We start from the raw sequence: 23965 nt of genomic DNA on the forward strand, positions 1-23965 counted from the left end.
GAGAGCGACCATCGGCTGTTATTGGCGGCCCACACCATCACCATGGCCGGCGCTAGAGTTCTGGTGGCCACGGTAGAAGCTGCACATTCTCAGCTGACCTCTTTGGCAAGTAAACACGATCTTTTTGTTTCTTTACAAACTGCTGGGCATAGAATGTTTTCTCATAGGAGAAAACCAAATTCGACAGTTCACCACTTTCCAAGTGGTGCTTTGCCGAGCGAAACAACCCTTTAGCTCTTTAGAGTCTATTTTCTTTCTATGGAATTTCAATCGCTTTACCCCGAGCTCATTTTTCAATATTTGCCGAATGGAATATTGAGATTTGTTCAGGTCACGAGCCATTTTTAGGCCACTGAGACGCGGGTTTCAATCAAGTCGCTTCTTTACTTTTCGAACCATTTCCGCTGATGTCGCTGTTTTCTTCCGTCCACTTCCTTGACGTCGCTACCAGTAAGCTACCAGCATCACAGTAACGATCGATTGTACGAGATACAAAAGATTTATTCACATTTAAATGCTGGAGTGCTCTAACGATAGCCATTTGTGGTTTGAAGCCAAATATAAAGAAATCACACTATCACGCTTGAATTCCATCACGAATAACTTTTTTTCAGGAAAATGCTCACCAAAATGCTTTTGTACGCTTGCAAACATTATAATGAGCTTTCACTGGAATAATTTTAAAAGCTGTCGGAAGAGTGGCTTTGACATGACAGCAGCCTGAATTTGGTTGCAGTTTTTTCATCTCACCCTGTATATGACCGATTTTTCAATTACAATAAGTAAAAATATTACATACATTACATTACAAAATATATTAAAGAAAATATTAGGGGTTGAGTCTGATCTCGTGTTGTGTAGTCGGTAAGTTTGACTTGGTTGTTATAACAAACAGTGCTGGAACATACCAAAAATATGGCAAGCTCTTCATATCAGCCTCAGCCATATGGCTACAAAAGAGTATATATCGTTTGGTACGGCGAAAACGTTCCTCTATCGAAATAACGGTTTTAAACCGTAGGTCTCTTTGGACCAAACCCGTTTCAGGCTATTTGAAGTCGATGTCTGTTTGGCTGGCGCGGACGAAAACGCTCGAATGTACGATAACGCTCGAAAATAGGCATTATCGGTCCACTCCTATTGGTACCTCCCCCACAAAAAGTCAACATTTTCATAGAAAATAATTTCCGCCACAGAATAAGAAAAGATCATCCAATCACTACAAATCCTAATATTCGTATTAGTGGTAGGTCAGGTGCTACAATGGACAATACCGGTCCACTCCATCAAGTACCTCCCTAAAAATGTTTTGGTCACTCCGTCGAAATAATAATTTTAGACCTTGATCAGCGTAAAATTCTAAGACGATTTAGCCGTCTATCCGCCTTTCCTTCTGTTGTAATCACGCTAGAATCAAAACTAATAAAGGCAGGAAGCTAAGATTTAGCACAGATCAATCTTTCGTCTGCATGTAGGTCAAGTTCGAAGATACTACATCGGTCCACGATATCGTATATCCGCTATATAACGGTACTCTCCCATATTCGGTATTTGATGATTTTAGCTACATTTTTCAATGGAATTGTCTGAAAATCCACACAAGGACTTTCTTCTGAGTACTTTGCCCCCTGGAAGAGAATGGACTATATTGGTTCACGATATCGAATAGCTCCCCATACAACGGTACCTCCCGATATTCGCTATTTTGATGATTTTATCGAGATTTTTCACCGGAATCGTTTAAAATTTGAAGCTTATAATGGGTACTTCAGCCTATAATAAACAAACAAAAAAGCAGAACGTTCGGCATGCCCGAATACCCTCCACCATTTGGAACGAATTTGGAAATTTTCAAAAAAAATATCCTTTAAAAATTCTGTTAAAATTTTAAAAATACCGAATACAGCCGTTATACTGCGGTCTATACGAAGACCTGGACCTGCATAGGCAACTTTTGTTATAAGCCATTTAAATACGAAACTTGAAAAAAACCTGCGAATTATGTAGCCAAAATCATCAAAATACCGAATATGGGGAGGTACCGTTATACCTGGACCTGTATGGACAATTTTTTGTCACAGGCTGTAGTACCTATGAGGAACTTCAAATACGAAATTTCAAACAATTTCGGTGAATATTTTACATAAAATCGTCTAAATGCAGAGAATATGGAGGCACTGATATATGGCGACTATACGAGGACCAGGACATGCAGAAACAATTTTCTGTTATAGTCTGCAGTTCCCATTAAGAACTCTAAATACGAAATTTGAAACAATTCCGGTGAATAATGTCGCTAAAATGGACAAAATATCAACTATCGGGGATACCGTTGTATGTGGGATATACGATATCGTGTACCTATATAGACATTTCTCTTCCAGGGGGTAAGGTACTCAGAAGGAACTCCTTTTACGGATTTTCAGACAATTTCATTGAAAATTTTGGCTAAAATCATAAAAGTACCGAATATCGAGGGGACCCTTATATGAGGACTATACGATATCATTGACCGATATATCCCATCTTCGATCTTGACCTGCCGACAGACTAATTGTACCTTCCCATCTTTATTCGTTTTGACTCTAGCGTAAGTACAAAAGACGGACAGGGCTAAATCGTTTAAGAATGTTACGCTGATCAAGAATATATACCCTCCATACTATGTACGGTGGAGGGTATAAAAATTGTATATGCAGGACCATGTCTTCGTATATGCCCCATAAAACGGGGTTCCGTTGAGCGGAATTTTTCAATGTTTTTTTTAAGTATTCAAGTTCATTGAAAATGGTGGAGGGCATTAAAAGTTCGGCCCGGCCGAACTTAGCTCCTTTTTTACTTGCTGTACCTTATAGAATTTGCCAAATAAGGTTTGGTGCCAAAAACTCCATCTTATCGCCCAGCTGCATACTTCTTAGCTACCTACTTGCCAAATTTCCATTTTAGATATATTACTTTTTAAATAAGTTTAGGATGCCTAAGATTGGACTCCACAATTATCTACCAAGACGTAGGGTATTTAAATACCATCACCACCGAACGCTACAATTTCTAATTTTTTGTTTATTATTTTTTTCCTAGACGTGTGCTTTTGCACATTTAATAAATTTCAAATTTATCTTTGTCTTCCACACCACACTCGATATGTATATTTATGTATGTGCAAACATACATACATACATACGTACAATATATTTATTTTTTGCCTAATGAACATTTGTTTGCAAATTTTCAGATATGATAGCTATGGGCCAATGGAAGAAAACGAAAACCGGCTACGGTATAAAATAAAGTGTATACGAACTCGTATTCATGCTCGTACATACATATATGTATGTATGTATGTACACATATAAACATTTGAGAAATGATTTCATTACACTTCTGAAGCAAAGCGCCACGACAAATGAACAATCAAATCGAACGAACAGATGACAGAATATCCGTCTGCCAGATTGTCTGTCTGTCCGTCTGTCACATCAGGTTATTATCGTACAAGTGTAAAAATGTTGCAACAAGTTTGTTCTCTATCGTTTGTGTGTGGCTTTGGATGTGTGTTTGAGTGTGACAAGCGTCAGCTATGTGTATATTTTTCTCCGCAGCGATATAGCCAATAAATGGAGAAAAACTTAAAAAAATATTCATTTTAAGTTTTCCGCACGCACACACAAAAATCTCTAAAATGTAATAAAACAAAAGAAAATTTGTATTCCAGACAATAGGAAAATGGAAAAAAATATTTGACACATCACAAAAATGCTTAGGAATGTTCTATTGTTGAAAAGTAAGAGTATTTTTTAAGAACATTTCGGTGGTGCATATTTTTGATATCCCTTGGATATTTATGGTTTTATTTAGGTCACCGTAGTCATAATTTATTTAAATCAAATATTCCTCAGAGTTTACATGACAACGAAATATTTCTCTTAGAAAAATACAATGGGAAAAGAACACCGATGCCGACTAAATAGTTTATAAAACAAGTAAAAAAGCAGCTAAGTTCGGCCAGGCCAAACTTTTTATACCCACCACCATTTGGAGGAAACTTGAAAAATTTCCAAAAAATTCTGTCGAAAAATACCGCTCGAATGAAAACCACTATATGGGGGCTATACGAAGACGTGGTCATGCATATCCGTTATATCGGGGTTATACGATATCGTGGACCTATATAGACTTTTCTCGGTCAGGAGGTAAAGTACTTATAAAGAACTCCTTGTGTACTGTTTCAGACAATTCAATTGAAAAATGTGGCTAAAATCATCAAAATACCCAATATCGGGTGGTACGATGTATAGGGGATGTACGATATCGTGGACCTATACAGATAATTCTCTTCCAGGGAAAAAGTACTCACAAGGAACTCTTTGTGCGAATTCTCAGACAATTCCGTTGAAAACGTGGCAAAAATCATCAAAATTCCGAATATCGGGGGTTTACCGATGTATGGGGGATATACGATACCGTGGACCGATATAGACCATCTTCGAACTTGACCCGTCTGCAGACAAAAGACAGATCTGTGCAAAATTTTACCTTCTATTTTAATTCGTTTTGACTGTAGCGTGATTACAACAGACGGACGGACAGGGCTAAATCGTCTTAGAATTTTACGCTGATCAAGAATATACAGGATGAGATAAAAAAACTGCAACAAAGTCAAACGCCATAATTTGTACATATTTTTTTTTTAAAGAAGAAGTTTACATTCGTTCGAATTGGTCAACTTTGGCAAGAATTATGGCCTTCAAATGGCCAATTAAACCATCACACGCTGCCCGAGTGTTGCTCTGTGGTATTTTGGCCCATTCCCGGCGAAGCGCTTGCTTGAACTGATCGACACTTGGGATTTTTTTAGTGCCAACCTTGCTTTCCAAAATACTCCAGACACAATAGTCGAACGGATTGGTATCCGGAGAATTTGGTTGCCATTGTGCGCTGGAAATGACCTCATTTTGTAACCATTCTTGGGTGGCGCGTGCTGAGGCGATGGTGCTGAGTCCTGTTGGAATGTCCAAGGTCTGCGGCCAAAATGTTAGCGTGCCCAAGGCTTTAATACACCCTCCAGAATATTTTCGCGATGATATTCGGCATTTATTCTGATGCCACGGTCGATTAATACGAGCGTAGAGCGACCATCGGCAGTTCTGGCGGCCCACACCAACAACAGCCAACCGAAGGTGCACATTTTCAGCTAACCTCTTTGGCAAGTAAACACGATTAGTTTATTTTTTTTACAAATTTGCTGGACAACAACGAATGTTTTCTCATCGGAGAAAACCAAATTCGGCAGTTCACCACCTTCGGCCAAGCAAAGCAACTCTTTAGCTCTTTTGAGTTTTTTTTCTTTCTGTTGCAGTGTAAGTTCTTGCACTTTTTGGAATTTCAATGGCTTTACCCCGAGCTCATTTTTCAATATTTGCTGAATGGAATATTCTGATAAGTTCAGCTCACGAGCCATTTTTCGGCCACTGCGACGCGGGTTTCGATCAAGTCGCTTCTTTACTTTTCGAACCATTTCTGCTGTTGTCGCTGTTTTCTTACGTCTACTTCCTTGACGACGGGTTACGCTACCAGTACCAGCGATGGTACGAGACACAAAAGATTTATTCACATTTGGATACTGAAGTGTTCTAACGATAGCCACTTGTGGTTTTCCAGCCAAATATAAAGAAATCACACCATTGAATTCCACCACGAAGAATTTTTTTCTGGAAAATTCTCACCAAAATTCTTTTGTACGCTTGTAAACAACTGCCACTGGAATAATTTTAAAAACTGTCGGACGAGAGGCTTAGAAATGACAGCAGTCTGAATTTGGTTGCAGTTTTTTCATCTCACACGGTATAAGAACAACTTAGTAGGAAACAGGGTTTTTGCGGCATTTTTAAGACTTTTACCTACCGATTTCACTGGCAAAAAAATGGAGTTGGCCAAGATTCAATCCCGATTTTTTTAATTTTAGAAGTTTCCTTATCTCATTATGGAGGGCATTAAGAGTTCGGAATGGATGAACTCAACGCGTTTTACCCTTTTTCTTATGCATTACCGCGGAATAATTATAAAAGACCCAATAAAGTATATGCATTCTTAAAAAATTTTGCATCATCAAAATAATGGGATGGGATGTAACACGCAGAAGGACGCGAGATAAATCCATGTTCCTTTTGATGACCTGGGTAGAATCTCATTCTGAGTCCATTTATGCGTGTCCGTCCGTCTGCCCGTCGGTCAATCTGTTTTTGTAAACAAAGAACAGGTCGTACAACAAAACTGATCCTAGAAATAACTGTGCCGAATTAGATGGAAATCGGTTCAGATATAGCTATAGCTTCCATGTATATGTTTAATCAGAATTGTTATTTTTGTCCTCCACAGCCGTAATATGCACTCCGTAACAACGATATTAAATCAAATATTGCAATACCATTGCCAAATTTCATTGAGACCGGTTCAGATTTGGATATAGCTCCCATATATATCTTTACCCGATTCGAAATTTATTGTGCACCAAATAGTAAATATAAGCTCCAATAAAATGGATTTTGGCACACATGACTTAATTCAACCAAGGAGCGAGTGTGAAAAAGCCTTCAGATATAGCTATACGACCCATATATATGTTTCATCCGATTTTGCATTTATGTCCCTCACACCCGTAAAATGCTCTCCACAAATACGATATTTGGTACCAACTATCAGATTCAGCATAGAAATTCCTATGCTTAATTTTATAGAAATCGATTCAGATTTGGATATATCTTCCATATATAACTTCATCCGTGCTTAAGAAGTGTTATATTAGCTGAAACAGAATTTTCAGTCAAATTTAGTAGAAATCGATTCAGAGGAGGATATACCTCCAATATATTAGTACCGTACGGCTTTAAATTTTAACTTCTTTTAAGTCAAAATATGAATTCAAAAACGATTATAGTTGGTATGATTTCTTTACTGGCTTCCATTGTTGACTCCGATATCTTAAACAATGATATCCGATATCTTAACAATAATATCTCCACTATTTACTCCCCTGTTTGCGTTTTGGTATATACTTTATAAAACTTTAATTTATAATGTAAGTTTTTCGAAATAGAGTGGAAAGCCCCAATTTAGTTTTTTTGCCGCTTTAATAGGTCATCAAAAAAACGAACTATTGTTTTTTTTGTGTTTATATGTATGTTTTTCATTAAAATCATTTACTTTATTGTTTTCTAAAATAGTGTCATCTAAGGTCGAGCTATTAGCCATGAGTGTGACTGTGTGTGTGTTTTATGTTTGCAACTTAATACACTACTTGGTTCATCATCATCTCCCTTCCTGCATACGTACTATGACAGTTTGGGGTTCAATGTCTACGTTACAAAATCTACTGTCTGCCTGCCTGTTGTGTCTGTCAGACGGCCAATTTTCATGTTTTTTTTTGTGATAGCTTGGGGCTGCTGTAGATATTTTGTCATGAACTATGCGTCTGAGCTTTTATAGGCAATTCTACATAGTGTCCACAGAGGAAAATTGATACATACAGATGCACATACATTTGTACATATTTGTGAATTTTTATTTTTGATGTATTATGAAAATACAATATTTTATTTTTGATGTAACATTTTTTCATAAAGAAATTGCATGACATTCGCGCTACACCCTACACCACATATTGGTAAGGGTATTATGTTGTGCATTTTTTTGTACAATTGAGAAGGAAGCGAGATAGACCCGTAGTTACTTTTGAGGATCTTCATAGCATCACTTTTTGAGTGGATTTATGCATGTCCCTCCGTCCGTCCTCGGTTCAGATATAGCTATAGCTCCCATATGTACATGGTGAGATGAAAAAACCGCAAATAACTTCAGACTGCTGGCATTTCTAAGCCCGAGAGCTGTTGAAATTATTCCAGTGGGAGCTCATTATATTTTTACAAGCGTACTAAAGCATTTTGGTGTGAATTTTCCAGAAAAAACTATTCGTGATGGAATTCAAGTGTGTAAGTGTGATTTCTTTATATTTGACAGCAAAAACACAATTGGCTGCCGTTAGAACACCCCAGCATATAAATGCAAATAAATCATTTGTGTCTCGAAAAATGGCTCGTCTTCTGAACATATTGCAATATTCCATTCGGAAAATATTGAAAAATGAGCTCGGGGTAAGGGCATTGAAATTCCAAAAAGTGCAAGAACTTACACCGCAACAGAAAGAAAATATATTCAAAAGAGCTAAGGAGTTTCTTCGCTTGGCCGAAAGTGGTGAACTGCCGAATTTGGTTTTCTCCAATGAGAAAACATTCATTGTCCAAAAGTTTGTTAACAAACAAAATGATTGTGTTTATCGTGAAAATACTGTGGAGGGTGTATTAAAGCCTTGGGCTCGCAAACATTTTGGCCGCAGACCTTGGACATTCCAACAGGACTCAGCACCATCGTACTCAGCACGCGAGTTAACTTCCGTACCGCCGAAAAATAAGAAAACAAGAATTATTCTGTTTTAGATGCCAAATACAACTGATACTTTATTCAAAAAATTCTTATATTTAAGCGATTTTACAATTATTGATTTTTCTTAGAGTTAACAAAGAACAAAGGAACATAAAATCTAGAGCTATCAAGAAAAATACTTAAGCTAAAAATTTGTATTGGGTACAGTAAAAGTAAACATTTCTTTTTGGGTTATTTCCGTCATAGTTTTATTACTAGTGTTGTTATTGTGATGTTGAAGTGGAGAATTATTGCTGACGAAATAATGTCAACAATATTGGTGTTAGCTCTTTGGTGCTTATGACAATGTTGTAACTAATAATGATGTTAATAATAATGATATTAATAATAATGATGTTAATAATAATGATGTTAATAATAATGGTGTTAACAATAATGATGTTTTTAATAAATGAGGTTGTGGTTGAAAATAATGAACTTAATAATAATGTTGTTTATTGGTGGCTGTAGGTAACTCCTCCCTCTCCAGAATGAAGTGAGGGCCAAAGGGGCTTCGGATCATTTGTGGCCAGAACTTCATTATTGTTGTGGGTTATGGAGTAGATTAATTTTATAGGCTTTCTTATTACTAATATTATTGATAATATTATGATTATAGAACTAATTATACCAAATGCGGAATAAGAAATTGTTTTGTAATTGTCAGAGTCTGTTTGAAGAAATTCGATATTTGCTTTATTTTGGAATCTGTATTGATCTAGTTTGGGTAATGTTAGTTCGTCTCTTATGGAGAGTGTTGTAATATTGTTTGAGAAGCTAGTTTGGAAGGTTATTGTGCTAATGTTTTCTTGGTGAATATTCGGTTTATCTGTATACCAGACATTATTAAATAAGATTTTGCATTCATTAAAATTAATAACAGAGGAAGACTTGATTGGTAGACTCTTAGTTACGTTGTTACATACTGTGGTTATGTTTCCTATTGGAGGGTTTATAAGCACTAGGTAATTTGGTTCTGGATATATTATGTCCGTAGTTAATCCTATGTCTCTAAGGTGACATGCCACCGTTTCTTCTCTAAGCAAAATTGATTTTAGGCAATCTCTATTTCTTTCGTATTGAGTTTCATAGTTGCAGTAAAATTTTTGTTCTATTTGTTTGCATCGGTTGTCGAAAAGATAAAGGTTATCATTGTTTATTAAAGCGTATTCACCGGTTATTATTTCTAAGGTGTTATTTATGGGGGTTTTGATTATGTGTAATAAATTAAATAGTTCATTAGAAATTATAGGAATTTGTATGTCAAATATTATGTTTGTGTCGTTATAATATGCTGTCAGTTGTAGTAATTCATATATATGTTCTGGTGATATAATGTCCGTTGCATTGTTAAGTATGTTGTGTATTTCATTCAGTTCGTCAGTAGTTAATATTAATTTTGGGACGGTGTTAAGCCTTGCTAATACTACTGATTCTGCGATATCATTAAGGTGGTCGGTAAGTATATCTATGTTAAAACTGATTTGAAGTAAATTTTGCATTTGGATTATTGCATTAACCGAGGGGTTTATGGCATTTCTTGTCTGGTTTTGAATCATCATTATAGAACGTTCTATTAGGTTTTGTTCTTCATTTATGTGATTGGTAATGTTTTCGAATCTTGTTATCATTTTGTTATTTAACATCATTTGGTTTTTAAGCGTTGTTTTTATTTGGGTATTTCCTTTAGTTAAATTGTCAATGTTTTTATTTAGTTCTTCTGCATTCTTTGTAGTCCATATTTCCCCGTTTTTTCCTATAATTTGGGGTTAATATATCCAATTTGGCTGAGAGATTATTCAGTTTCAGTTTCGTAGTTCTAAGTTGTGATGCTGTAAATCTTGTCTCCTCTATTCGATCCAAAGTTTGCTTTATAGTGTTAATATTGTCGTTATATGTTTTAAGGTTAATAACATGGATTAGATGTTGAAAGTCTGTGATTAATTTAGCATCGCCTAGTTGTAGTGGTATAAGTCCCTGAGTCTGCGTTATGTTTGTTATTGTGACGTCGGATTGTACAGGTACGAACCTAAAAGACAAATAGAAGTCAGTTTATGTAAGACGTTTTCTTTTAATTTTGGCTTTATGTAGTTTTTGGTTATTTGACGTTATCAGCGTCACTTTCTTGTTTTCCTTGACTACCCTCTTTGAGAAGCGAGGGGTCATTTTGTTCCTCCCTGATTCCCTTCTGTATATTGTCTGGTTTTCAGTTAAATCTTCTGGTTCTTCCCTATTTGCGTTTAGTTTTTTTATACGTTTGTCAGTGTCCATGGATAATTTATCTTTAATAATTTTGTGTAAGTCATTTTGAAATTCTTGTAGTCTATTTAAGTAGTCATGTTCAGAGTTATAGCTTAATGTCTTTTCGAAGTTATAAGTCCTACCATAGAAGAGTTCAAATGGGGTTAAATTTGTAGCACTATGGATTGCGTTGTTATAGGTAAAAATGACTTCTAATAGTATTTCGTCGTGATTTAGTGGTATTTCTGATGACTTATACTTTTCGTAAACTATTCTGTAGGTCTCGGTAATGGTTGAATGTAATCTTTCTACGGGAGAGTTTCCTGTACTTTGATGAAATGATGTATAATGTAAGGTTATCTGATGCATTTTACAAAAATCTTTTATAATGGATGCATTAAATTCAGCGCCCTGATCACAAACAATTTTCTTGGGTATGCCGTGTAGGCTTATGAAATGTTTGAAACTTTTCAGAATTGATAGGCTATTCCTAGAGTCTAAAGAGTAAGCGGCTGCAAATTTAGAAAATTTGTCTATGATGGTAAGTATGTTACGCTTGTTTATACAATAGATATCTGTGTGGATAATATCCAGTGGTTTTTCGGGAATTTCAGGTTTTTGAAATTTGGGTTTTGGTGGTTTCCTGTCATATTTTAAAGTTTGGCATGTATGACAATGATTAATACAATTTTGTATTTTGTTTTTCATGAAAGGGAAGTAGTACTCTCGTTTTAAATGTGCATATGTCTCTTGAATACCTCTATGGTTATGGTTCATATGGTATTCATTAATTATTTTGTCTTGCTCATCAATGGTTCTTATGTCTTGTAGAATGTCCATGCATCGTACTAACTTAAATAGTTTGCTGTTTGCAAAGTATTTTGAGTAGGTGCTTTGAATTAATTTAAATGTATCGTCATCTGCCATAAGCGCAGAGACTTTATTTGGTGTTATATAAATTTGGAAAATGTTAGTCAATGTTTGTTCGTCGTACTTTTCTCTACGTATAGTCTTGCGTATTTTATTTTTAAATATTGTTTCTAAGGTTATTGGTGAGCCACCGATTTGAGTTTGAAATATAATTTGAATATTAAATTCGTTAATTGGTCTTTCTGATATCGGTATTCCATCGTCAACATTTTCGTCGGAGGAATGGATTGTTGTTCCTTGTGTACCATGGTTTGAGATGTTATCAACTGAATTAGTGTTTATATCGACATGTTCATTTACAGATAGATTGTCTAATTTAATACGACTTAGTGCGTCTGCGTTAGTATTTAATTTTCCTTTTTTGTAGATAATTTCATAGTCATATTCTTCTAGTTTTAATCTCCAGCGGATTAATTTTGAATTTGGTTCTTTTAGACTCATGATCCATGTAAGGGGCCTATGGTCGGTAATTATTTTAAATTTCCTTCCAAAAAGGTATGGCCTGAAATATTTTGTCGCCCATACGATAGCAAGTAATTCTTTTTCTATCGTCGAGTAATTTATTTCGCTATTCGATAATGTACGACTTGCGTAACATATAGGCTTGTCACTACCTATTGGTCCTTGGGAAAGTATTGCTCCTAAAGCAAAGTCGCTAGCGTCGGTGGTTAAATTAAATGGTTTTGAAAAGTCAGGATATTGGAGCAGTGGGTCGTTCATTAAAAGATTTTTGCAAGTAGCAAATGTGTTCAAATATCTCTCGTTTAATATTATTTTTCTCCCTTTCTTAAGACATTCTGTGAGGGGTTTCGTTAATTTCGAGAAATCTTGAATAAATTTCCTGTAATAACCTAGTAGTCCTAAAAATGATTTTATTTGTTTTTGTGTTTTTGGTACGGGGAAAGCTTTTATGGCATGAATTTTATCAGGGTTGGGTTTAATACCATCAGTGGAAATAACATGTCCGAGAAAAGAACATTCTTTCTTTAGGAATTCTGATTTGTCCAGTTGTATCTTAAGATTGGCTGTACGTAATTTACCGAGTACTTTTTTCAAGTGTTGTATGTGCTCCTCTAAGGAAGTTGAATATATAACTATGTCATCTAAATATACAAGGCAGACTGTCCCGATCAAGTCATTTAATACATTGTCCATTACCCTTTGGAAAGTGGATGGAGCATTTTTTAATCCAAAAGGCATCCTTACGAATTCATAGTGACCTCTATCGACAGAAAATGCTGTTTTACCAATATCTTTTGGGTGCATTTCGATCTGGTGAAAACCGCTAGCTAAATCTAAAGTTGTGAAGTAGAGACTTCTCCCCAATTTATCTAATATGTCAGTTATGTTGGGTATGGGATATTTATCAGAAACAGTTTTCTCGTTTAATTTGCGATAATCTATAACAAGTCTCCATTTTTGTATATTGCTCGAGTCTAATTTTTTTGGTACGATCCATATAGGAGCACTCCATGGTGAAAAACTTCTTCTAATTACACCTTGTTGCAACATTTTATCGATTTGTTTGCGTATTTCCTCTTTGTGTATGTAAGGGTACCTGTATGATTTTGTAAAAATGGGTTTGTCGTCAGTTGTCCTTATTTGGTGTTTGATTTGATTCGAGAATGTCAATTGTTCTCCCTCCTTGAAAAACACATCTTCAAAGCATTTGCAAACCTTCAGCAAAGCTTGTTTTTCCTCTTTATTAAGATGACCGGTCCTTATCGAATCTAAAATGTCATGATTATCATTCATACAGTTGTGTTCTAAACTGAAGTTATTAACTTCGATGTAATTCTGGTCGTTGTATGGTGTCGTCTTTATTGGTTGTTCAATGTATGCAATTTTATCATGTCCAGAAGTATTAACTATTTCCACAAGGCTGTACCACTTTTTAGAATGATACAGTCCCTCTGAAATAAAGAGGTCGGAACCCAAAAAAGTCCTTGGGAGAAAAAAGCTACCATTTTGTGTGTCTACCGGTACATTAATAACAACTCTGGAAGAGCTTGGAATAATGAATTTCTCAGAAGTAAAATTGGGTTTGAGATGAATAGGTATGATGGCTTGACTTGTTACTAGAGTTTTGTTACCTAGGTCTATTTTAGCTTTGAGAAAATCTAATATGTCCAATCCTATTAGTCCATCGAAATAGTTGTGAAATTTGAAGACAAAAAATTCTGTATCTCCTTTTTGTTTGAATTCCGTAAATAAGGGTAGTTTAATTTTTTTGTCCAGTGAGTGTTTAGTTAAAATTGTTGTGATTGTAATTGGTTTGCAAGTCATACACTCTTCGTCATTTACAAATTCTGGGTTTATGAATGATGACGATGCTCCAGTATCTATTAAAAATTTCAGGGGTCTACCAAATGGGGAGGATATGTTAATATAGGGTAATGTGTGTCCATGTTTGTTAATATCTAAGTATCCCGTTGGTGTGGGTAGGCATTCATATGAAAATTTTCATTATCAACTATTACATTTTCGTATTCCGTTCTAATACCATTATTTTGTTGGTCTTTTAGATCGTTCATGTCATTATCATCATTTTGATGATAAGTGTAGTTTTGTTCGAAGTCATTGTCATGTGTTTGTCCGTGGTAATATCCGTCTAGATCATTATGGTAAGCTTGAGACACATTGACGTTGTTTAGGTACGATGTCTGTCTCGTTTGTGTAGTCATAGGTTTTCTTAAATGACTATAACCAGAACTAACATCCATTGGTTCTGGTGGTGGTAAGGGTTTGGTCGTAAGCTGTTGCTGCCTGAAGTTGCTGAATTTGCTCTGTCCGGACCCATTGTGAGAAAAGGTATTTCCATTAGGTGCTTGAGGTCCCTTTTGTGAAAATGCATTAGTTATTGGATTATATTGATTTCTTCCCTGAGTATTAACCGTGTTTTGGAATCTATTTATATTGTTTTGTGCGTAATGGTGAATTTGTCCGTGTGTAAATCTATGTGTGTTATTCATATTTGGTTGGTAATTACGAGCAGGGGCATAATTCCGTGTATTCTGTCTATACCTTGGTTGGTAGAATGGTTGGTTGTAAGTAAGTCTTCTTGAATATTGTATATTTTGTTCCTGAATGCAGAATGTTAATGCTTCATCTAATGAATCGGGTCTCATAGACCTAATCATTGAGCCAAGAGGTTCTCGGAGGCCTATTAAGAATGCATCTAAGCACATTTTAGCGTTAAATTCGCGCCTCGAGTTTATGACATGTTTGTTAGTTTCATGAATTGATATATTATTATTTATTGCTGCCTGTAGCTCTATAACTGAACCATAAAATTCTTGCACAGTCTGATTATTTTGTCGTAAATTGTGGAGTTCACGCACAAGGGAGGTTTCACTCCTTTTATCCGAATATTTAAGTATTAGATTCGCTTTAATTACCTCCCAAACTAACGGAGTACCGGATGAATTAAGTACTTCATTAGCTTCTCCCACTATTTTGTTTCTGATGGCTCTAAGCACTACTGTTGCTTGGTTAGAACCATCGATATTCGCTAATATTCTTAAAATCTCTTCAACGTTTTCTAAAAAATCATTTAGTTGCCTTGGATTTCCATTAAATGTTGGTAAATCTTTTACGGCATCTGGAATTTTTAATGTTTCGTATGCTTGAGAGGATTGTGACGGTTGTTGAGATTGTAGCGCCTGAGGGGCACTAATGTCATTAACGGTAGTCATTTCTTGTTGTTCCGGTATTGCAGTTAAGTATCGAATAGAATATGGTCTTGGTCTTAGTCTTCGCATTTAATATAATTACCGTTTTTATTGATTTGAGATATTTTGATTAGCCTTTTTCTTTATAATTGAAATATTTCTTTGCTTATTTCTGTTTTATATTTTATAAAGTAATATAATAGTGATAAATATTATAATTTTCTTAAAATAATTACCCTAGTATTATCATAATAAATAATTTCATTGTTGATTTCCAAGGTTTTTATCTGCTTCTTTCCTCCGATGAGACCTGTATAAGTTGCTTGTAGATATGGACTGCTTCAGGACTATTTCTTGTTCTTCACTTGTAGTTGTTGTTTGTTGTTTTAATTGTTGCTTGTTTTTGTTTTTTTTTTTTTTTTTTTTTAGTTTTTTTTTTTCGTTTTTGTTACGGTTGTTGTTATTGTTATATGTTATTAACTTTTTAATTGTTATTTTTAGTTGATTTTCCTTTTTTTTTTTGATCTTCACTGTATTGTTATTTGTTTTTGTTAGTTGGTTTTTTTCTTGTTTTATCTGATCTGATCCACTATGACCGTATTATTTGTTGATATTCCTTCAACGATTTTCATTAAATATTTATTCCAACCAAAAAGATATTCATTCTCTCCGGATGGTAATATTTGTTGATATTCCTTCAACAAAATATTATTTATGAATTTATATATATTTTTTATTTAAGATATAATTTGTTGATATTCCTTCAACAATTTTTATTAAATATTTATTCCAACCAAAAAGATATTCATTCTCTCCGGATGGTAATATTTGTTGATATTCCTTCAACAAAATATTATTTATGAATTTATATATATTTTTTATTTAAGATATAATTTGTTGATATTCCTTCAACAATTTTTATTAAATATTTATTCCAACCAAAAAGATATTAATTCTCTCTGGATGGTTATATTTGTTGATATTCCGTCAACAAAATATTATTTTTGATTTTAAATATATATTTTTATTTAAGAGATATTCCTTCTCTTCTTATAGTAAATTGTTGATATTCCTTCAACAAAATACTATATTGTATTGGCACTTGATTTTCTCGGTTGTACGGACGTAGGTTCTTTTTTTTCCCGATTGTTGGCGCACGATTTTTCTCCTTAAGGATTACTTGATATACCGTCAAGCCTAATTAATTTAATATATTTTTTTTCTTCACCAAATTTTTCTCAAAAAAAAAATTTTTTTATGTCCTTTAAAGGATAGTTCACTGTTTTTTCCACAATTAACTTGTCACTGTTTTTTTTTTTTTTTTTGGTTTTTTATTTTTCTGTTTTAAGGATACATTTATTTAATTATATTTTTTCACTTGAGAAAGACCGCACCAACAATGGCCGTACGACTGCGCCAGTTAACTTCCGTACCGCCGAAAAATCAGAAAACAAGAATTATTCTGTTTTAGATGCCAAATACAACTGATACTTTATTCAAAAAATTCTTATATTTAAGCGATTTTACAATTATTGATTTTTCTTAGAGTTAACAAAGAACAAAGGAACATAAAATCTAGAGCTATCAAGAAAAATACTTAAGCTAAAAATTTGTATTGGGTACAGTAAAAGTAAACATTTCTTTTTGGGTTATTTCCGTCATAGTTTTATTACTAGTGTTGTTATTGTGATGTTGAAGTGGAGAATTATTGCTGACGAAATAATGTCAACAATATTGGTGTTAGCTCTTTGGTGCTTATGACAATGTTGTAACTAATAATGATGTTAATAATAATGATATTAATAATAATGATGTTAATAATAATGATGTTAATAATAATGGTGTTAACAATAATGATGTTTTTAATAAATGAGGTTGTGGTTGAAAATAATGAACTTAATAATAATGTTGTTTATTGGTGGCTGTAGGTAACTCGCGCCACCCAAGAATGGTTACAAAATGAGGTTCCTCGCTTCATTTCCAGCGCACTATGGCCATCAAAATCTCCGGATACCAATCCGTCGGACTAGTGTGCCTAGAGTATTTTGGAATGCAAGGTTGGCACTAAAAAATACAAAAGTGTCCAGCATCTCAAGCAACCGCTTCGCCGGGAATGGACCAGCGTTTGACGGTTTCATTGGCCGATTGAAGGCCATAGTTTGAGCCAAAGGTGAACAATTTGAACAAATCTAAACTTATTCCGACGTTTTAAGTTTTCATTCAATAAAATTAAAAAAAAATAAAAATAATGGCGTTTGACTTTGTTGCAGTTTTTTTATCTCACTCTACATGTTTCGTCCGATTTAATATGTTAGTCCCTAACATTCGTTATATACACTCCACAATAATGATATTTGGTACCAGTTATCAGATACATCCCAGAAATGCATCTGACAAATTTTATTCAGATCGAATTATATTCCGAATTATAGCACCCACATATACTTCTATCCGATATCAGGTTAATTGTGCACCAAATGGCTAATATCAGCCCAAATGGACTGAATTTTGGCCCTTCCGACGTCATTCATTCTAAAAGAAAGTTCTTAAATTTTTGTGAAAATCAGTTCAGATATAGCTAAAGCTCCCGTATACATGTTTTATCCGATTCAGTGTTAATATCCCTCAGATTCGTAATATGTACTCCACAACAATTATATTTGATACCAAGCATGAGATACTGCTCGAAAAAGCCTCTGCCAAATTTTATCGAGATCGGTTCAGAAGAAGGCTAAAATTTCGCACAGATCAGTCTTTTGTGTGCAGGCAGGTGAAGTTCGAAGTTTTTCTCTTTACTTTACCCTCTGGGGGAGAATTTTTAATATAGGTCCATGATATCGTATAGCCCCAATACAACGGAACCACTACCCCCACCCCCCTAATTCGGTATTTTGATAATTGCAGTCAATTTTTTCAATGAAATGATCAGAAAATCCACAACAAGATTTCCTTCTGAGTACTTTGCCCCCTGGAAAATTATTGTCTATATAGGTCCACGATATCGTATATCCCCCATATAACTGTACCTCCGATATTCAGTATTTTGATAATGTTGGTCACATTTTCCAAAAGAAATTGTCGGAAAATCCACACAAGGAGTTCTTTCTGAGTACTTTACTCTCTGGAAGAGAATTGTTTATATAGGTTCACGATATCGCATAGCCCCCATAGTACGGTACCCCCGATTTACAATATTTTGACGATTTTAGGGACAGTTTTAAACGGAGTTGTTTAAAATTTCGTAATGGGAACTACAGTCTATGGCAGAGAATTGTCTATACAGGTCCAGTCATTCGTATGGGCCCCATATATCTGTACCTTCATATATTCGGTGTTTTGATGATTTTAGCTACATTATTCAGCGGATTTTTGTTTCAAGTTTCGTATTTGAATGTTGTAATGGCTTATGACAAAAGTTGCCTATGCAGGTCCACGTCTTCGTATAGACCCCAATATAAGGGCTATATTCGGTATTCTTAACATTTCAACAGATTTTTTATTTTGAAAATATCCAAATTCTTTCCACAGGGTGGTGGGTGAAATCGAAGTCATTTCATGCATCATGTGCAAAAGCCTCCGTGAAATTAGTTGAAAATCGTTTCAGAGTTGGATATAGTTCCCCATATAAAGTTTTTTTGTTCCGAGAGCTCTACTAAATATGCGTAGTGGTGTAGGGTATCATGTAGTTGGCCCCGTACGTCTTTTACCTTTCCTTACTGGTTGTTTTTCTGATTTGAAACCTGTTTCCTTGGAAATATAATCTCAAATTCGTTACCCAGATATCAAAGATAGCTAATTTCATCGACTAAAGTTTGGCACGGTCGGAACATAATTCAATTTTTACCTGGTTTTATATAGGAAGGATACCTCGTATAAAGGACTGCCCAGCATTTGGTTTATAGAGGTCGTAGCTGAATTTTCCAAGCGAAGCCAAATTGAACTTTTCTAGTCCCTAACGAAAAGAAGGCCATTTAGTACAACGCCAGTACAGGTTTAGATATATCCCACATACAACGGTAAGACAGTATTTAAATATTTGTTAAATCTTATAATTCCGTCTACTTGTACCACCCGCCATACCTCTCCGATCACCCACACTCTAGGAATATTTCTATGTGTCAATGACATGTGGCAACATAAGCGTAAACAAGTATGTACACATTTTTTTTTTTTTTTTTTGTATATATTTTTGCTACGTATTGACTTAAGAACGGCCGAATGAATTGCCATATGACACGTTAAGGTTGTTGTCATTAATTTATAATTTTCGTTCGTTCTGAAAATGAGACCGGTTAATAAATTATTATGTTATGTTTTATTTTCAAATAAATTTTATTCAATCAGATTAAAGGGATTAGCTTAAGGTGAGAATCGTTGCGGTCAGTTGCATTTAATAAACGAATATAAATGAAATCCATAAAATTGAAATTATATTTGGCGTATTTTTTAACGAATTTGACATTCTTTAAATATATATGGATTTATTTTGGATTTATATATTTTTGTAAATACTAAATACATTTGTACTCTACAAATGAAATAAATCCTATTCGTTTCCCTCTCAAATATTTCTGGGTTCATGTGTCTTTTTAAACCCTTAAACTTGATAACATGTGAGGCTTTTGGTATTAAATGAGACTCTTATTAATCCCTTTATTAATTTAGCTCTGAGATATGGCTATATGAAGACAAGTGTCAAAAATTAAGAAAGATTGCAGTTTTTGAAAAGTCATTTTAAAAATGCCATAAATATCCAAGGAGCCGGAACCACATTAATATCGAAGAATGGAACAAAAATTAACAAACATGTTTTACAAAAAGATAATGGCTTTGGTCATTGTTTGGTATGGATTTTGGCCCATAGGTATAATTAAGCCGTTTTTCTTCACCGTTGATGGATGGATCTTCCTATATGGATCTTCCTATATCGCCGAGTTGAGTCGTTCTAGCTATGTTTCTTCGTCCCTCCGTCCGTATGTCCATGTTAATTTGTAATCACGCTACGAGTCGCAAATATGGCCCGATCCTCACGAAAATTAGCATGGAGATGGTGTTATGTTCAGAATAGAAGTCTATTACGTTTGGAGAATTAGGTGTTGAAATTAACCAAAAACATAAAAATTTACTGATTTTACAATTTCTTTACTGTACACAATTATTTTGCATGGAATGGAGTTCAAGACTTGGCAGATGCATACCAAGTTGTATGGCCATCGGATAATATTTAGCGGGTGAAATAGACCATAACTTTTATGTAAAACAAGTAATAAAAAACCATTAAGTTTGGTCGGTCCGAACTTTTAATACCCTCCACCATTGGGAAAATAAAACATTTGAATATATAAACTACTAATATCAGTAAGACCGTTTGGATAAAGCTGTTAAACTTTTCAAATGAACCATAAAGTACATGAGTCCGATATATGGGGGTCATACCAAAACGGGAACATCTACCACGAACTTTTCCTTCTGATACTCCCCCACAATATTTTGAATAAACAAGCATTAGGTAACTTGAATCAACCAAATACTACATAGGATCGAATATGGATTTATAAAATATCGGTCCTCTGAATAATTATAACTCTCATAACATGCTAAATATGTCAACGATTTTCTTCAAATCTTGTGTATTACAAAATATCTTTAACAACAAGAGATCTGATCTGAATATGAAATTTATGGGCCCACTCCCGCTGGTACCTTTCCCAGTTTTTAACATTATGAAAATTATAACCCTTATACATGCGAAACAAATAAGCGATTTTCTTCAAAAATCGTGTATATGGAGTATGTTGACCCACTCTTTCTGGTGCCTTTGAACATTTTCGAATAGTATGTACACATTGTTCAAAGCTATCACCTCCAATGATTTTATCAGACTAAGGACATATACGAAATGAACAATACTGTTCTACTCCATCGGTAGAGGGTCAACATTTTTAATAACGAATGAATGAATAAATATATTTGAATAAACGGATAAAGGCTGAGGGTATCAATATGTCGGCAATACCGACTGATACCCATTAACTTGTGTAAAATTGCACAAAGATAGCTGAAATTATATTCGAAGCTGTCAATCGAAGCTAATATGTATTGAATATGAAAAATGCCGACTACTGGGACATACCAGTACAATCTCTTTCAAAATAACTAAGTTTTACATATAAATCTCAAATCATTTTTTTTTTTAATAAAAAAAATCATATTTTGCCTTTCGTGTGTTCATAGCATGGAACAGTCACACATTAATGCTTTAAATAAAACATAAACTCACCCCAAAATTTCAATTAACAGCTAATCCGTTTCTTCGGCATAATTTCACACATTTTCTTCCATGGGCATGCATTTACCGACGGCAACATTTTATTTCTTTGTTTTTACAATTATTTGTCAATTTCATTGAATATTAAATTCTGCATATGAAAAATAAAATCACATTAAATTCTCTTAAATATTTTTTTTAATCAAATTTATTTAGATATTAATTATTGCACTAAAAATAAATAGCTCTCGTGGGTTTAGTTAGTTGGGGCAGCAAGCGTTGTGGAGGAGGGGGCATCAGCGCAACAACAGCGAAGTTTTGTTTTATTCATGTTTTTTAAAGGCAGCAACGCCAGACGTTGACAATTTACAGTACGTCGTCATAGGCCTTTAAAGGTAAAGGCCAGCATATAGCTACGCACTGTCATTTAGGGTACTAGGCACGCACACGACATTCGCACAAAACGACATACGACATGGAACTTTTGGTCACTAATCACTCACGCTCGCGGGATTATTTCCTTTTTGTTCCATGGGAGCATATTTTTTGACGGCGGTATTATTTATTTATTTTTTGGTTGCCAATGAAATTGTTAATTTTTTTGGATGGCTTGCTTCCTTCCGTTGATGTATGGACATTTTCCAAGAAGGATTTGAATATAATTTTATGAAAAACTTTTTTTTATTAAGAATTTTTTCACTAGATTTTGTTTTTTTTTTTATTTTTTTAATTTTAATTTCCTGTTTTTATTTGCCATATTCCTTTGCAATTTCTTCCTTTGTACTTTTTTTCTATTTTTGTTGAGGGATATGCACTTGTATCCTTTATTGGCATTAAAATGTTTCTTCGTTGTATTTTCTCACTTTTATGAGGTCCTTATAAAAATCCATGGCTCTGGGTTTTTTGAGTGCTTTATTCCATTTTTTTTCCTTTTTTTTTGAGAAGCAGAGTGCCCCTTGACGTTGATGCTGCGATTCTAGCTATGTTTTTTGTATTCCTTTGGCTTTTCCATGTATTGGTGTTGGCTTTTAGAACTTAATATTGTGACAGTTTGATGAAGAGAATTATGTACTTTTTTTCATTTTTTTATGACAGACTATCACAACACTACGACAACAACAACAAAATTGTTACGCACTAACTTCATAATCCAAAAGAAGAAGAAAAAAGAAGAAAAAAATTTTGCAAAATTACAACAACAATTTTTTGGTGTTTTTTTGGAATAACTCGCAAAAATCCAGTTGTCAGCAGCCCACAATTATAGCCGTTTTTCAATACCAGAGAATTTTAATACACTTTTGGTGTCGTAGCCATCTCGTTGTAGTCATAGTTCTCCACCACGACGACAACGTTAGTGTTTGGTGTCGTAGTCGATGTTATTTGAATGTCTCTCTCTAAATGGGGCTGGCTGGTCGGCAACGTCAGTGTTGGCGCTGACGTTAACGTTGCCAGTTATGTTAAGTGTATCCACCAAAAACCAAAAAAAAAATCTTTTTACACACACACATATCCATTGAAGGAGCAAGAGGCGAATCCTAATGACAACAGCAACAACAAGTCATGAGTTTCTTGTTGTTGTTGCCAACGTATAAGAATCCCAGTTCATCTTATACATTCTATATCGCACTTGCCAGAGGTTATTGCAATTCATTGCTGTTGTTGTCGAAATATTATTATTTTATCAAATATAGCCACTGCTGCAGCCAGCCAGGAGCAGCAGCAGAAGTAGCAGAAAAGTCCTGGCGCAACCTTATGTGCCAAAATTCAAACTAGAGCATAAAAGTTTTGGTGCTGCGCACCACCAATCAACCAGCCAACCAACAAACAGCCAGCCAGCCAGTTGTCTTCGTTCGTTTGTGTGTTCCACATCATCATCTCTCTAATCCAGCAGCTATCCATCCATTCACATTTGGGCACCTCAGCAAAATCAGTGGAGGCGGTGGCGGCGGCAGTTGGAGGCCAAAAAACAACCAGACATTGGCAATGTTAATACAAGTAAAGGAGAGCAGCAACAAAGTTATATACAACATCACCACATTTAAGCTCCCATTGCTCATTATAACACACACACACTCTCTCTCTCTCTCTCTCTTGTTTCTTTTATTCCGAGAGAGCCTCTTTCCAAATTAAAGTGAGAAAATATAACCAGAAGAAAAATTTACAATTATTTTTTTACACGCTCATTGCACCGTACTTTCTCTCTCCTCTCTTTCACTACATATTATGTTGTGATTATCTCTTTAAAAAAAATTGCAAACCCCACAATCAGCCAACCAACAAACCGACACTTGTTTCTGCCTTCCAAAAAACTGAGAGAGAGAGTGAGAGAGCGAAATCGCGGAGAGCAACCAACACCACTCAAAACTTCTTTTATTTT

At 34.7% G+C, this 23965-nt stretch overlaps 1 protein-coding gene across 2 annotated transcripts in view; it reads right to left on the minus strand.

Annotated features, from left to right (window-relative positions):
- The window catches only part of LOC101895647 (homeotic protein spalt-major), a 90055-nt gene extending 66411 nt beyond the window's left edge, over positions 1-23644 (minus strand). For both annotated transcript variants that reach the window (XM_059131808.1, XM_059131806.1), the window contains exon 1: positions 21601-23644. The gene's annotated coding sequence lies outside the window, so the exon portion shown is untranslated. The remainder of the gene's footprint in view (positions 1-21600) is intronic.
- Positions 23645-23965: the final 321 nt, after the last annotated feature.

This window comes from Musca domestica, unplaced genomic scaffold (assembly GCF_030504385.1).
Source record: "Musca domestica strain aabys unplaced genomic scaffold, Musca_domestica.polishedcontigs.V.1.1 11, whole genome shotgun sequence".
Taxonomy (NCBI): Eukaryota; Metazoa; Arthropoda; class Insecta; order Diptera; family Muscidae; genus Musca; species Musca domestica.